Source organism: Vulpes lagopus, chromosome 5, assembly GCF_018345385.1.
Source record: "Vulpes lagopus strain Blue_001 chromosome 5, ASM1834538v1, whole genome shotgun sequence".
Taxonomy (NCBI): domain Eukaryota; kingdom Metazoa; phylum Chordata; class Mammalia; order Carnivora; family Canidae; genus Vulpes; species Vulpes lagopus.
This window is the reverse complement of record NC_054828.1, coordinates 125,699,145-125,716,344: the sequence shown is the minus strand read 5'-3', so window position 1 is coordinate 125,716,344 and position 17,200 is coordinate 125,699,145. Positions and strand designations below refer to the sequence as shown.

The 17,200-nt window shown below is 35.4% G+C and overlaps 1 protein-coding gene and 1 non-coding gene across 10 annotated transcripts in view; both read right to left on the bottom strand.

Moving 5' to 3' along the window:
- Positions 1-17,200, bottom strand: part of ROCK2 (Rho associated coiled-coil containing protein kinase 2) — a 142,179-nt gene that overhangs the window by 99,689 nt on the left and 25,290 nt on the right. The gene's annotated exons all lie outside the window — the stretch shown is intronic.
- On the bottom strand, positions 16,476-16,578 carry LOC121492227. The gene has a single exon (XR_005988139.1). It is a non-coding gene; the product is annotated as a U6 spliceosomal RNA (small nuclear RNA).

The window sequence follows — 17,200 nt, the reverse complement described above, 5'->3', positions numbered from 1 at the left end:
GAAACTGTTCCAAATTGAAGGAGATTAAAGAAACATGAGAGCTGGATGCAATGCATGATCCTGGATTAGATCCTTTTGGTCTAAAGAATATTATTTGGGCAATTAACAAAACTTGAGGGACACGTGGGTGGCTCAGGGACGCCTGGGTAGCTCAGCGGTTGAGCATCTGCCTTCAGCTCAGGACGTGATCCTGGGGTCCTGGGAGAGTCCCCTCGAGCTCCGTGCAGGGAGCCTGCTTCTCCCTTGGCCTGTGTGTCTCTGTCTCTCTGTGTCTCTCACAAATAAAAAAATAAAATCTTAAAAAAGAAAAAAAAAACTTGAATGAGGGCTCTCAGTAAAGTATATAAAGGTTTGAAAACTTTTCCTTAAATTGGGGACACCTGGGTAGCTCAGTGATTGGGCATCTGCCTCCCATTCAGGGCGTGATCCTGGGGTTCTGGGATTGAGTCCCGCATGGGGCTCCTCACAGGGAGTCTGCTTCTCCCTCTACCTATGTCTCTGTCTCTCTGTGTCTCTCATGAATAAGTAATTAAAATCTTAAAAAAAAAAAAAAAAAAAACACAACTTTTTCTTAAGTTGGAAACTGTTTCCAAATAATAAGGTTTTTTTTTTTAATGTCACACCAAGCCATTTTCCTGACTCAAGGTCTTTGGATTTGCGCTATCCAAAAATGATCGAACCATGTATCTGCATGGCTAATTCTCCTACTTCCACCAGGTCTTAAGTCTTCAGAGAAACCTTAGTATCTGTACTGTCAACACTCTATATATATTCATACCATTCGCCTTGTTTCAATTTTTTTCTCCTTGCCATAAATTACTATCTTAGGCAATTGTTTATTATTATCTGGCTCCCCATTAAAAGTAAAGTGATAGCAGGGAATTTTTGTTTTGTTCACTGCAAGGCCTAATCCAGGACCTGACAAGTGGTAGTTCCTAAATTCACATACTTATTAGACTAAATGTACACAAAGTCCTTGGAACACAAAGAACTTAAGACACAACTACAAAATAAGTTCACTTTATCAATCACATCAAGGAACACTGAAGCAGGTAAAAAGACCTCTACTATTCATTTGATAGCTCTGGGGTATCATTTCAACAAATATGTCCATAGCAGAAATGAATGAGCTAATGTCCTTGCTCTAAGGAGCTTAGTGAGCAAACCTATTTCCATCAGAAAGCAAACTGCACTACTGGAGCCAGCTAAAGCAACAGTATTTACCAAGAGCATGTGGAAAATTCAATATAAACACTCTAAATGCTGACAGACAAGAATTAACCATATCAGACTTGACTGAAAACTGTAGATAAATACACAGAAAAGCAAGTTTTCTCTAGGAGGAAAAAAAAGACATTCAAATAAAACCAGTGGTGTAAACCAAGGAACATAACATGTCTCTGATTTTATTACTATTTTTCCTTGAAAAACTATCAAGACTATAAGTAAATTAACCACAATGATCTCAATTAGTTTACAGTACTATAAAAATTATCAAATGGTTTATATTTTTTAAAAAGGCATAATCCAAAAATCTGCAAAATAATATTATGGCTCCTAGATCAAATCACTAACATCTCATTTCATAAATGTTTTTCTTCTATGCCACCAAATAATACAGAAAGCTTTCCTTTCTTGAATACCAATCACCAAACAGACATTTTCTTAAAGAAATTCCTAAATGACAAGCATATCTGAATTTAACCCAATACTTCAAAAATGGAAACACAAAAAAACTATGTACATGTATGTGTATATACACATACATGTCTTAACAGGCATGGCTTGATAATCATTAATTGAGTTATGCACGTGATCCTCATCTAGCTCACAACCAAACAGGTTCTTTGATGGTCAATGAAATCCAAATTTATAAAACAAATTCTCATTTCCAACAGAAATAGTATTACAAAAAACAAAAAAAGAAAACAACAACAAAAAAAGAAATAGTATTACAAATTAGGGTTCTATATCTGGAAACCTATTTTGTATATCTGCCCCGCTCTACACCACAAAAAACAAAAACAAAAACAAAAACAAAACACAAAACACAAAAATGTAGTTTAACATTCCTAAATACAAAACCAACCATTTAATAGAAAAGCTATGTCAAAACTTTTTCTTTGATTTTATGAATGGGCTGAACTAATGCAAAATAAAAGTCAGACTAAGATGGCCTAAAGATACCTTCTTTTCCTGGCAAATCTCCCTGTAATAAGTGTTGGTATGTTTTATTTCTCCTTCTCACTTAATTAATGCTAGTTATCTGATTCCAAAATTTGGTGAATTTGGTTTTTTTTACGGGAAGTAGCTTGACTATAATAGTGTTACCTGGTATTATTTCAACCCTCAGGAAATCTTAAATATGAGTTTGGCTGTTACTATAAAGTTTTAACTTATAATTTTTTGAAAAGGGTTAAAAGTGGGAATTGGGGATTAAAAGTCAAGCAGTTAAAAAAAAAAATCAAGCAGTTTTGAGAGATTCCTGTACTTACTGTGCTTGCTTAATCATATGGTTCAAACTTTATGAAAGATACTGCCAACGTCATTGTAGTGTATGCAATACCAACTGAATTCTGAGGGCAATAAGTCACCAACTCAGAAAAATTCCAAATTTAGAAGACAAATAACCAGATCATATAAAGATCATCATATTGAGAACACAATCATCACCAAATATTCCAAAGTATTCCATTTTGTAATTATTCTTGAGACTACAAAACAGTATTTCCCATCCTGGCATGTGCAACATTACAACTTAACTATAAATCCATGCTCTATGGCCATAATTTATAAAAATATACGATCTATTGAAGGAAGAATCATAGGCTGCATATAACAGACACCTAGTGATTGCGACTCCAATTTATAATTATTTTGAGTTACGCTAATTTTCTAGAATCTTGATCCCTACAAATTATACACACTAATTCTCATCTACTCTCATTCTTTTGATAAACACAGCAAAGAAGACTCCACCTCTGTGAGAGACCTATCTGCTGGAAGAGTCCAAATCTATTCAGAACAATGAGCCCATTCTGTCCCATATCTCAGCCTGTATCCTAGATTTTACCAATAATAAATAAAACATTCTAACATATTCCTCCAATTCCTCCACATTCAGAATGACAATAATTATTATATATCAGACACCTAAAACACTTTAAAAAGAAACATATATAGATAACATAACAAGGAGATAACTACCTCCACCAATGACAGATGAATTTGTTGCAAGCCAATCCTACTGAGACTAAAATGGGATGGGGAGTGGGAACAAGGATATGAGCCTAAAGTTGACTACCATGCTGCAGCTCTGAAGTTGAAAAACTGAAGATAGCTTATCTGTAAGAACTCTTAGGAGATTGGGAAGACAGAAATTAGAGTTTTGGACTCACAAAGAAGAAAAAGTCCAGGCTTTTAACTCAGTGCACTAAAGTGCTACACTACAGGATATAAGAAATAAAGAAAACACAGAAATAGACCAACCCTCAAAAGACTGAAAATCTGCCTCAAATCTCTTCAATTATTAAAGAGATTAAGGTGATCTGTCTCAACTCCAACTGAAAATATAAATCCTCTCTTAAGAAAGATAACATTACCTAGGGCAGCCCTGGTGGCGCAGCGGTTTGGCGCCGCCTGCAGCCTGGGGTGTGATCCTGGAGACCAGGGATCGAGTCCCACATTGGGCTCCCTGCATGGAGCCTGCTTCTCCCTCTGCCTGTGTCTCTGCCTCTCTCTGTCTATGAATAAATAAATAAAATCTTAAAAAATAAAATAAAACCTTTAAAAAAAAAAGATAACATTACCTAAGCATTTTTTCATATACAATGTCCCGTAGTCAATGAAACATTAGCAGTCATACAAGATAAAACCAAAATATAAAACCAAGAGAAATTTTCTAAAAGATTTTATTTATTTTGAGAGAACGCCCACAAGCAAGGGTAGAGGGAGAGGGACAAGTGGACTCTGCGCAGAACATGGAGCCCAACTGGAGGCTCAATCCCAGGACCCTGAGATCACAAACTGAGCTGAAATCAAGAGTCACAAGTTTAACACACTGAACCACCCGGTGTCTCACCAAAAGAAATTTATTAAAAATCAGACCCACAGGAAATCCAGAAATTTAATGCAAGCTTCAAAATCATTGCTATTAACATGTTCGAGATTAAATGGGAGAATTTTGGCAGAGAACCTGAAGTTTTATCAATCAAATGAAAACTCTAAAACTTAAAATGAGTGAAAATTAAGAATCCAACAGAATGGGGTGAAGGAAAATGGGACTCTTTCAGCTATGGAATAAGTCACATGGATGAAAAGTACAGCATGGGGAATATAGCTAATGGTACAATGAGAGCCTTGTATGATCACAGATGGTAGCTACACTTATGGTGAGCATAGTATACCATGTAAAGTTGTCAAATCACTATGCTGTACACCTGTAACTAATGTAGCACAGTACATCAACTATAATTTAAAAAAAAAAGAATTCTGTAGACAGATTAGATACAACTGTACCCTTTAGTGAACTAAATTCTTTAAAACATTTTTCTAGGGATCCCTGGGTGGCGCAGCGGTTTAGCGCCTGCCTTTGGCCCAGGGCGCGATCCTGGAGACCCGGGATCGAGTCCCACGTCTGGCTCCCGGTGCATGGAGCCTGCTTCTCCCTCTGCCTGTGTCTCTGCCTCTCTCTCTCTATGTGACTATCATAAATAAATAAAAAAATAAAAAAATAAAACATTTTTCTATTGATATTTAAGGTTATATAGTAAATTTATATAAGCTCTTTAAGAATATTAATGCATTTTCTACCTTTTTTGGGCATATGGTTTTTCTGTTTCTTATCTTTTAACTTTCTCTTTTAGTTTTGTTCACTTTCAGCAAATAAAAACTATGATTTTTTTTCTTTATGGATGCTTTTGTATCGATTATGTTTAGATCAAATGGGCACATGTGTAGCTTCATTTTGTTTATGGTTTTTTGTCTTTTTTTAATATAACAACTCTTCTTATTTTTATTCTTTTATTTTATTTTTAAGATTTTATTTATTCATAGAGACAGAGAGAGAGAGAGGCAGAGACACAGGCAGAGGGAGAAGCAGGCACCATGCAGAGAGCCTGACGTGGGACTAGATCCAGGGTCTCCAGGATCACGCCCCTGGCTGTAGGCAGCGCTAAACCGCTGCACCACCAGGACTGCCCTATTTTTTATTTTTAAAGTAGGCTTACACCCAACAGGGAGCTTGAACAACACTGAGATGAAGAGTTGCATATTCTATTGACTGAACCAGCCAAGCACCACATTGTTTATAGTTTTTAATTTTGCCTTAATCCCCTTTAATTGTTTGGAGTTTATTTTAGTGCATGTTATAAAGCAAGAAAATAACCTCACTTTTTCCCTCAAGTACTTAACCGACTTTTTAAAGGAAGTTTTTCATTATAATCATAAATTTGTATCCTGTTCTTATTGTAAAAATATGCAATACCAATTAAAACGTAGGAAATAACAAAAATAAATTCTAACTTTTTCCTACTACCTGCATAAATATATAAATATTTATCTGTAAGAATATCCTTTGATATCTTGATGTAAATAATTAAAATGACTCAAAAGTCCTTGATTACAGGCCATGGATAATTTAAAATACATCCAATGGAATATTGTCGAGCTATTAAGAAGAATAAAATAGGTTTAAATGTATTAATATGGAAATATGAAAAGGGTATATTGTTGAATGACTAAAACAAATTATGATACTAAAAATGGACTGGAAAAACTATTCAGTCAATAATTTGCACTTCAGAATAACAATGATGCTCTCATGGTCGAGTGTAGCAATTAAAAACATTACCACAGATGCCTTTGGATTTGCTGCTCTCTTTATACTAATATTGACTATGTGTTTTGGCTACATAGTTCTATAAAAGAATTGATTCAGACTTTGCATATACTGGCTTCTTATTTACTATCATTCATTGAAACACAGTACCATTAAGCATATTTAAAATGAGTGGTTAAGGACTACATTTGGTGACACCAATATAATGTTCAACATAACACATGCTCTAGTCATACATAAAATAAGGTCTCATATCCTAAACATTTTATATGTCATCAAATCCAGTAAGTTTAGATAACAAAATATTAACTATATATGTCATTAATTTTGCTTTTCATAATTCCTTTTATTATAACATTGTTGAAACCAACTTATAAAGTTAGGAAACTACATCACAATTAAATTTGGCCAGTATCCCAGCACCCATGATTCACTGTTTTGTGTCTGCCACTAAAGATGTTCTTCAAATAGCTAAACCATATTGTGGCATGTGATAAAGCCAGGCAAATATGCTTAAATATGAATTCCTTGAAAAATTATTCATCTCCTTAAATGGCACAGCCAAAAACTTTCTTCCATGAAAAGAGTTGCAAAATAAGGAAAAAACCCATAATTACAAATAAGACTAGTCCCTAACAGCAAAGAATGTGTCCAAAAAACTGAATTATTCTTTTACTAAAATTTCATGCATATTTTCATCTACAGGCAAAATCTATGAAAATGGACAAGCCACTTATCTAAATTCAACTTGTCAGGGGTACCTGGCTGGCTCAGTCAGAAAAGCAAGTGACTCTTGATCTTGGAGTCAGTAGTTTCAGCCCCACACTAGGTGTAGAGATTACTTAAATAAAAGAATTTTAAAAAAATAATAACGCCTAAATAAATATAATTCATCAAACGTAAATAAATATGTGCCAAGCACAGTGTTATAAATTGGAAATATAAATATAACTAAAATAACTTTATTTATATATCCTGTCTCACTGCAAAAAAGATCTAAGGTACTCAAGTCCCTAAACTCACGTGGCTTCTACTCTAGTAGAAGAAATAAACTTAAACCAAATACATTCTATAGAGGTTAAAAAAATTTTAAGGATTATATTCCAGTTAGAGAAGTTACAGAACGTACCCTTTAATCAGAGCTACAAAGCAGAGAACACTACCAGACAAAACACAATGCCCAACAACATTAAGCTAATTATGATTGAAACCACTTCATTTAATACTGTGGTACATTTGTTTAGAACTTTAAGAAAAAAAGTTAATATCATAGGAAAATCCTTATGCTATCACATTAAAGACAAAATTGAAAATGATCTGAAAAATTAAACTTAAATTAGCAAAATTACAAAAATAGCAAAAAAAAAAAGAGAAGCAGTAACTATCTTTGGGTGGTTATAAGTTTTTATATTTTACTCTTTACATTTCCCAATTTTCTTTTTTTTTTTTTTAAGATTTTATTTATTTATTCATGAGAGATGGAGACAGAGACACAGAGGGAGAAGCAGGCTCCATGGAGAGAGCCCGATGTGGGACTCGATCCCGGGGCACCAGGACCACGCCCTGGGTTGAAGGCAGGAGCTAAACCGCTGAGACACCCAGGGATGCCCCATTTCCCAATTTTCTACAGCAACCACATATTACTCCTATAATAAGAAATGTAATAAACATCTACCAAACTATCCGTAATATTTTCTGGCAAGCCATTTAAACAAGGAGCAAATCCCATTTGTCTGTTAACTAAACAACACTATATAATGACCTCTGAAAATATAACGAAAAAACTTTCATCAAAATGTAGACTGTTAAGAATTGAGAGAAATGAAAGACCTCACTTTTCTAAACAACCTCCGCTAGAAATAAGACTAATAATTACATTATTAAATGACATAACTGGGGCAGCTGAGTGGTTCAGTCAGTCAAATGTCCATCTCCTGGTTTCAGCTTCAAGTTATGATCTCATGGGTTTTGAGATGGAGCTACACATCAGACTCAGCAGAGTCTGCATGAAGATCCCCCCCAACCCCTCCCTCCACTAATGTACATTCTCTCTCTCTCTCTAAAATAAGTAAATAAATATTTTTTTAAAAATTTTAAAGTTAAATGACATTAACTAAAATAATAAAAATCATACTGGGTATTTTCTTCAGGTCAACAATCTGATCAGCTGCATTTCAGAATTTCAGACACTCAACAGATGTGCTGTCCCATATGGTAGCCCCTGGCTACATGTGACTACCCACCACTTGAAATAAGGCTAGTGCAACTGAGAAACTAAATTTATTTTACTTTCATTAGTTTAGTTAACAGCCACATGTAATAATGGCTACCACACTGGCCAGAGGCATTTTTAGATACATTCTATGACAACTCTCTTTAAAGGGATTATGAGATGCAAACTTCCAGTTATAAAATAAATAAGTCACAGGGATAAACAATACAGCATAGAAAATATAGTCAATAATACTGTCATAACTTTATCTGGTGACAGATAGTAACTACACTCATCCTGGTGAGCACTGCATAATGTATAGAATGGATTGTTGAATCACTATGTTGTATACCTGAATCATAACACTGTAGGTCAACTACACTTTAACAAAAAAATAAAATAAATAAAGAACTACTCAATGCAACTACCCCCCCAACTGGTAGCACTCAAACTTGAGGAACTGGAAAAGTACATAAGCACTGTGAAAGCAAAGGAGGAAAAAAAAATTCCTACACATATTTAATTAACAGAGGAGAGGTTAATGGAAGGGGCAAAACGGGTAGTAGATTACACAGCTGAAGAAAATTCAGAATTTATACATTTGCATATATAGTATTAACAGTTTAAATTTTTTTTAAGATTTTATTTATTTATTCATGATAGAGAGCGAGAGCGAGAGAGAGAGAGAGAGAGGCAGAGACACAGGCAGAAGGAGAAGCAGGCTCCATGCCGGGAGCCCGACGTGGGACTCGATCCCGGGACCCCAGGATCACACCCTGGGCCAAAGGCAGGCGCTAAACTGCTGAGCCACCCAGGAATCCCCAGTATAAACAGTTTTTAATTATTTCTTTGTTAAACTTAAATCCACTAAAGAGAAAAATCATGCTGGATTCATAAATAATAAATGTAGTATTAAGAAATTCTATAGTGGGGTGCCTGGGAGACTCAGGCAGTGAAGTGTCGTCCAACTTTTGGTTTCGGCTCAGGTCATGATCTAAGGGTCCTGAGATTGTGCCTCACATGGGCTCCATGCTCAGTGAGGAGTCTGCTTGAGATTCTCTCTCCCCCTCTCCCTCTGCCCTTCACACACACCTCGCTCTAAAAGTAAATAAATTAGAAGAAAAAAAGAAGAAAGGAACGAAGGAAGGAAGGAAGGAAAAGAAAGAAAGAGAAATTCTATAGTACAGTGAACATTAGACCAACTGGGAATGGCAATTTTTCCATAGTATTTAATTTCCTGTACTCCAAAAAAGGAATGATTCGACAAACTAAAAGGTTACACAAACAAGGACTTATTCTCAATAGTTCTGGCATCTGTCTCTTCCACCAGTGAATTATTTTTTCAGGTATGCAGTCATCTCACTTAAGAGATAACAGGTTAAACAGGTTCTGGAACACCCAGGCTTTAAAAGTATTTTGCCATAACAGATTACAAAAATTAAATTTAAGAAGTAAATTTGTTTTATATGATCATAAATTTCAAGTAATTCTTGGCACTCTTTGTTCCCAAGGTGTGATGTGTTTGTCCTCTGAATGCTACTATGTCATTACAGAAGACGAGTTAGCTAAAACAAAATAATGAGAACAAAAACCAAAACTGCATCAAAATTTCTCAACAAATTAAGAAACTTAGACTAGAAGAGTCCGGCTGTTTGCCTCAGATCATAAGTACAGTAATTTAAAGCTAACCATACCTAAAACTAAACCTTTAACTGATGAAAGACACTAGCACAGCTGAAAGACTTAAAGGCTAGGTTGAGGCCTTTGGAATAACCACCATCTATGATATAAACCTTAAAATTAAGTTACTAGTCTAGGGCTTACAGTAGTTTTCAACCTTGCAGATTCAGAAAAGTTTATTTTAACTTCTCATGCTTCGCTAATAAGTAAAAGAATTAAGTGACCTGAAAGAATTAACTTAGTCACTAAGGTACAGGTACCCTGTACCTCCTAGGAGATTAATTTACCAACCAGAGTTGTCTCAGAAATAAAGATATAAAAGACAGATGATAGAAAAAGTAGGACTTAGCGAAAAAAAGTGTGTGATTTGGGGTCAGATAGACTTTAAATATAATCTGAACTCCATCACTACTACCAAGTTCCATAACTTCCTTCTCTAAACCTCAATAACATCAGTAAACAGAGACAATAATACATTGCAGGATTGTTGTGAAAAATACATGAAGAAAATAAAATGTCTATAAAACACAATACATTCATACATAATAATTATGTATTAACAGTTTTAAATTATTTTCTTTGTTAAATTTAAATCCACTTTGTCAATTACCAAAGAGAAAATCATGCTGGATTTATAAATAATAAATGTAGCATTACGAAATTCTATAGTGGGGTGCCTGGATGGATATTTTTTTTAAAGCTATTTAAAAAAGAAGTTACCCTTTGGTACGTATTTCTAAAAATCTTATGTCTTTGTCAATATTAAAGAAGTAATGGAATTTATAAGTATCAATTTGATTTGGGTTCAGCTGCAAATGACAGAAATGCCCCTTAATGTCTTATGTCTGCCTTAAAACAGTTAAGGGTCCTTTTGAAGAACAGTGATGTAATCACTGTTACTGTCCCAGGAGCTGGAGTTGTCATGTCCTCTCCTCTCTTCCACTTCCCACTCAAACAATAAAGGCTATTTGTATCATTAAAAATAAATAAATAGGGCAGCCCAGGTGGCTCAGCAGTTTAGCACTGCCTTCAGTCCAGAGTGTGATCCTGGAGGCCCAGGATCAAGTCCTACATCAGGCTCCCCGCATGGAACCTGCTTCTCCCTCTGCCTGTGTCTCTGCCTCTCTCGGTCTCTCATGGATAAATAAATAAAAATCTTGATAGATAGATAGATAGATAGATAGATAGATAGATATGGACACAAAAGCTCCCACAATCATCAGAGATCCAGGCTCCTCAACTTTGTTGCCATCAACCCAAATACAAGGTTCCCACCTCATGATGTGGAACAGCAGGCACCAGTCACTAAAAAGAAATGACGAAAAAAGAATACATAAGCTCCCCATAAGGACTCTTACCCAAAACAGAAGCCCCTCTTGTTCACAACCCATAAGCCACAGAAACTACTAATGTGGTCAATCACACATAGCAACAAAAACTGCTCTTAAAAAAACAGATTGTGGGGGCAGCCCCGGTGGCGCAGCGGTTTAGTGCCGCCTGCAGCCTGGGGTGTAATCCTGGAGACCGGGGATCGAGTCCCACATCAGGCTCCCTGCATGGAGCCTGCTTCTCCCTCTGCCTGTGTCTCTGCCTCTCTCTTCACGCTCTCTGAATGAATAAATAAATAAATCTTTAAAAAAAAAAAAAACAGATTGTGGTGATGGTTATACAATACTGTGGATGTACTTAGTGTCACTCAAGTGGTTAGACTGGTAAATTTTATGTTATGTATATTTTATCACAATAAATAAGATTTAGAAAACACTAAAAATGTTAAGTAGAGATGTGATACATTAAAAAGGACACAAACCAAAAATCTAGAGATAAAAATCTGTGATATGAAAATTACTGTTGGATGGGATTAACAGTAGACTAGAAATTGCAGAAGAAAAGACAACAGAACTTGAAGACACAGCAATAGTAATTATCCATAATGAGGGATCCCTGGGTGGCGCAGCGGTTTGGCGCCTGCCTTTGGCCCAGGGCGCGAATCCCACATCGGGCTCCCGATGCATGGAGCCTGCTTCTCCCTCTGCCTGTGTCTCTGCCTCTCTCTCTCTGTGACTATCATAAAAAAAAAAAAAAAAAAAGTAATTATCCATAATGAAACACATAGGGGAAAAGACCAAAAAAAAGTAGACTCTCAGCAAGCTGTGGGTCAACGTGAAGGAACCTAAAGTACATATAATTAGAGGTCAGCAGAGGGAAATAGAAAAGAAGAAAAAACATGTGAAGAAATAAGGGCTAGAAATTCTCTGCATGTGATAAAAACTTAAACTATACAGATCAAGAGGCTCAACCAAAGCTAAAAACAAGAATCACAAAGAAAACAACAGGCATATCAAACTGATTAAAGCCAGTAAAAAAAAAGAAACTCAATAAAATAAAATTATGAACAGAGAATAATGCAAGTCAGAAGATAGTGAAGCAACATATTTAAGGTACCAAAAGTAAAACAAAAACTATCACCTAGAATACTACTGATAGCAAAAATACCTTTCAAAAACTAAGTGTCACTAAATAAAAACAAAAATACAACTTCTCAAAATTTGTGGGTGGCAGCAAAAGCAGTATTCAAAGAAATTTATAGCCAAAAAAAAAAAAAAAAAAACAAATTTAGGAAAAGATCTAAAATTAACAATTTAAGCTCCCTGAGGAAAAATCTGAGAAAGAACAATTTAAGCCTGTAAGCAGAAGAAAAATAAATAAAAATGAGAAGACCCTCATACTAATTAGCAAAAATAAAAAACACCTTAAAATAACAAGTACTGGCAAGGATGTGGAGAGACTGAAATCCTTGTGCACTGCTGATAGGAAAGTAAAATGGTGCAGCCACTCTGGAAAACAGTCTGGTAGTTCCTGAAAAAATTAAAAATAGAATTATTATATATACAGCAATTCCACTCCTGAATATACAGTGAAAAGAACCTGAACACAGGGTCTCCCAATACTGTTACACTTGTGTTCACAGCAGCATCATTCACAATAGCCAAAAGGTAGAAGAAACCCATGTCCATCTACAAAATAAACGGACAAAATTTCCCATATACATACAATGGAATATTATTCACTGTTGAAAAAAGAAGCAAATTCTAACATAAAGCAATATGGATGGATGAACCTTGAGGGCATTATGCTAAGTGAAATAAGTCTTGACAAATACTATAAGACAAATACTACACAATTCTACTTACATAGGTACCTAGAGTAGTCAAATTCATACAGACAGAAAGTAGAATGGTGGTTGCCACTGGCTGGGGGAGGAGGAATGAAGAGATGTTCTTTAATGGGTATGGAGTTTTATTTTTATTTGTTTTTTAAGATTTTAAGTAATCTCTATGCCCAATGTGGGGCTCAAACTCACAACCCTGAGACCAGAGTCCCATATTCCACTGACTGAGTAGCCAGTTGCCCTATACTGGGTATGGAGTTTAGAGTTTCACAGCATGAAAGGAGTTCTGGATCTTGGTTGTAAAACAATATGAATGTGCTTAACACTACTAAACTGTACTCAGAAATAGTTAAGATGGTAAATCTTATGTCATGTGGGGGTTTTTTTTTGCCACAATAATAAACAAACACAAAAACAAAACAAAACAAAATAAAAAATAAACAAACAAACCTGGCATTTGCTGAAGGCTTACAATATGCCTGTCACTATGTGGTTTAGATTAAGTCATTTAAACTTAACAACTTTATAAAGGAAATACTATTATTATCCTCCATTTTACTGATAGGTTAAAAGTTAAGCAACTCATCAGATGACACAGTAAGGACAAGAAAATAAACCCAAATATAACTCCAGATCCCCAAGTCCTTAAACACCTCGTTATATTGTCTTTATATTGCCTTTGTTAAATAGTTATTACTTTTATGAAGGAAGAAGTGTTATCAAAAGAAATGTTCAAAATAAATATAGGGGGAGGAGTTTCCCAACTAAAACGGTTCACGTGTTTTGATAATAGAGCATGATACTTTTCAAGATTCCATATACAATGAAACAAGTCCATGTTTATATTCCAATGTTAAATATTTCATTATATGCTGGTTTTTCTGCAACAATACCTCTATAACACACACCATTGATACTTTTTAATCATCTATACAGAGTTTTTTTGGTGGTACTATAAAATTTTACACACACATGCATATACAAGGCTATGACTGGGTCTTTGATTTGTTTTAACTAAAAATTGTTAAATGCAAAATAGTTATACATTCTTCTCATTAGACAGTTTTAATTAAATGTCCTAAAACAATATGATGAAAATGACACAGGTTAAAAAACATTCTACTCAAAAAGGTTAAAACAGGTATTTTCTTTTTTTAATCAATAAAAAATCTGTTACGTGGATTTTTTAATTTTCCTTACTGAAAATACATTTTATCTGTGCCCTGGGTAAGAGCTTATTTTTCATTCAGAGATATAATGAAATAGGTCATTCCAAAAGCCTACACAGGTTCCACACAACCAAGAAGGCAAAGGAAGGCTACCCTCCCTAATCTCCACCACCTACTGCCATCCTGCCGTACAGGATGCAGTGCAGCCTACCTAGAGAATGTGGACACATAAAGGCAGAATCCCAGTTTCTTCAACAATAAGATCAAGAAAGTAACAGTAGCTACTTCAAAGGGCCTTTGGAGGGGCAAATTAATTTATGTACAACCACAAGAGACAATAAGTATGTCTGCTGCTATTCTTACGTCATCAGGTTGTCACTGTCATAATTAGCATCTTCCAACATGTAAATCAAGTCCCTCATCCTTCAGAGCACTTTTCTACTATTTCCAAAAATAACAATTTCTAAAAATAGCAAGTAAGGCACTCTTTTATATTACTGTATTTATTGCTCTTCATCATATAATTTTCCCCTTGACAATAAGCTTTACCTTCTATAACTTCTTACAAGCACCTAGATTATGTCTCAAATGTTATATGTGGTAGAAAGTAAAAAAAAAAAAAATGATAGTTTTCTCATCATGGGATACCAACAATTGGGGGGTTCTTTTTCTCTTTCCTGGGTTTGAGTCTGAGAGCAAGAGCATAAGCAAGAACCTGGGGGCGGGGCAGAGGGAGAGGGAGAAGCAGGCTCCTTGCTGAGCAGGGAACCCGATGTGGGGCCCAATGGAAGGCAGATGCTTAACTCACTGAGCCACCCAGGCACCCCAAAGATATCACAATTTAAATGCACCACTTAGATATCCTGCAGTCTGAAAGCAGTCTGAGAAGAATAACAGCTCTCTTTACAGTAATCCTTTTCAAAAATTTGGGAGATAATGGGGGGGGGGGGGCATGCCAGTAAGGGAAATTAGACTCATGAAAGTCTAGGATTAAGACTGCAGATTCCTCATTGAAGAATGCACTGATTTGCAGAATTTCACACATATCCATATTCAAATGTTCCACACAAGCCCTTGAGAGACTTACAAATAGAAAGTGATCATTAGATAATGAACTGTTCTTGAATAATCCATCATAATGTAGACCTCCAGGAAGAGTAGATCATCTAGTTAATTATTCTCTCCATTCGGAGACATTAAAAAAATTAATTAAAAAAGATCAGTTTTAGAGAAGCTCAACCTAAGAAGCTCTAAGAAAGAAGCTCTAAGAGAAGCTCTAAGAAAATTTGGGGGAGAATAAGTTGAAAAATCACTGATTTAAAAGATATTCTAAAATCTGAAATCCTTTTAATGTAGAACATTGTTATTAATTACTTTTCTAAAATATCTATCCGGCTTGTCCAAAAATAATGGCTACCAACTTCTTATACAGAGCTTCAAGTTTTTGCTTTAGAAAAGAAGCATAATAGGGCAGTCGGGGTGGCTCAGCGGTTTAGTGCCACCTTTAGTCCAGGGTGTGATCCTGGAGACCTGGGATCAAGTCCCATGTCAGCCTCCCTGCATGGAGCCGGTTTCTCCCTCTGTCTGTGTCTCTGCTTCTGTGTGTGTGTGTGTGTGTGTGTGTGTGTGTGTGTGTCTCATGAATAAAATCTTAAAAAAAAAAAAAAAGAAGCATAATAATGAGAAAAGGGGGTGCCTGGGTGGCTCCATCAGTCAAGCATCTGACTCTTGATCCAGCTCAGGTCTTGATCCCAAGGCTATAAGTTCAAGCTCATGTTGGCTCCATGCTGGGTGTAGAGCCCACTTAAAAAAAATGAGAAAAGAATACTACTTTAGAACTCTAAAGGCACAGATCCTTTTATAGTTCTGCCATTTACTGGCTACTTTTCATTGAGCAAATTATTTAACCTCTCCAAATTTCAGTGTCCTCATTCAGGAAACTAAAAAGAATATCTGCCCCTATTAGTTCACAGATCATTACATCAAATGAGACAACACACAAAACTGCTAAGATATTAAGTCTTTTCACTACAGAATAAAATTTTTACTGAATTTGTTAGATTATACTGACAGATACAGGCTACTTGGCTTTTTTACTTTAACATGACTTTAAAATAGGTAACATATTTTTCATTATGTTTGCAAAAAAATGGGCAACTATTCTACTTAGAAGGGATCATATTTTCTTAAATGTTTGAAACTAAGTATTTCTAAAGAGAATATTTTTAAAGAACATGTCATTTTGATGTGACTAGAAAATGAAAAAGAAACCTAACAAATTAATAAAGCACTTCAGAACAGTGCTTGACACACAGTAAGAACTACTACATGTGTTTTCTTTTTTTAATTCCAGTACAATTAACATACAGTGTTATGTTAGTTTCAGGTATACAATATTGTGATAAAAATATGAGGCACTTTACGAATTTGCATGTCATCCTTGAGCAGGGGCCATGCTAATCATTTCTGTATTGTTCCAATCGTAGTATATGTGCTGCCAAAGCAAGCATGAGACTATGTCTTGCTAACAATATTACTATTATTGCTATTGACAATAACCTTAATGATGTATCATAAAAAACACTGTATTCAATATGCTAAGTTAAGTACTTATCATTATGAGTTTCAAAGAATTTAAAATATCTTCTAGCTTAAAGTTTCTTATATAGCATTTATATTACCATTTTCCATTAGCCATATTTTATACACACTTCTCAAAACAGAATTTCTAAGGAAATCCTCTTATGAATTCTATAAACATCGATCTATTCTAATTAAATAAGTAATTAAGCCAGTTTCTAAAAAAATATCATCATGAATATATATTTGTCTTCTCCATCTAACGTCTGAATTCAAACCAAACTAAGTACAATGAGGCAGAAGTATTTCCACAGGGCAGCCCGGGTGGCTCAGTGGTTTAGTGCTGCCTTCAGCCCCAGGGCTGGATCCTAGAGACCCGGGATCAAGTCCCACGTCAGGGGAGACCTGGGATCAAGTCCCACGTCAGGCTCCCTGCATGGAGCCTGCTTCTCCCTCTGCCTGTGTCTCTCCCTCTCTCTGTGTCTGTCATGAATAAATAAATGAAATCTTTAAAAAAAAAAAAAAAAAGTATTTCCACATACTGCATA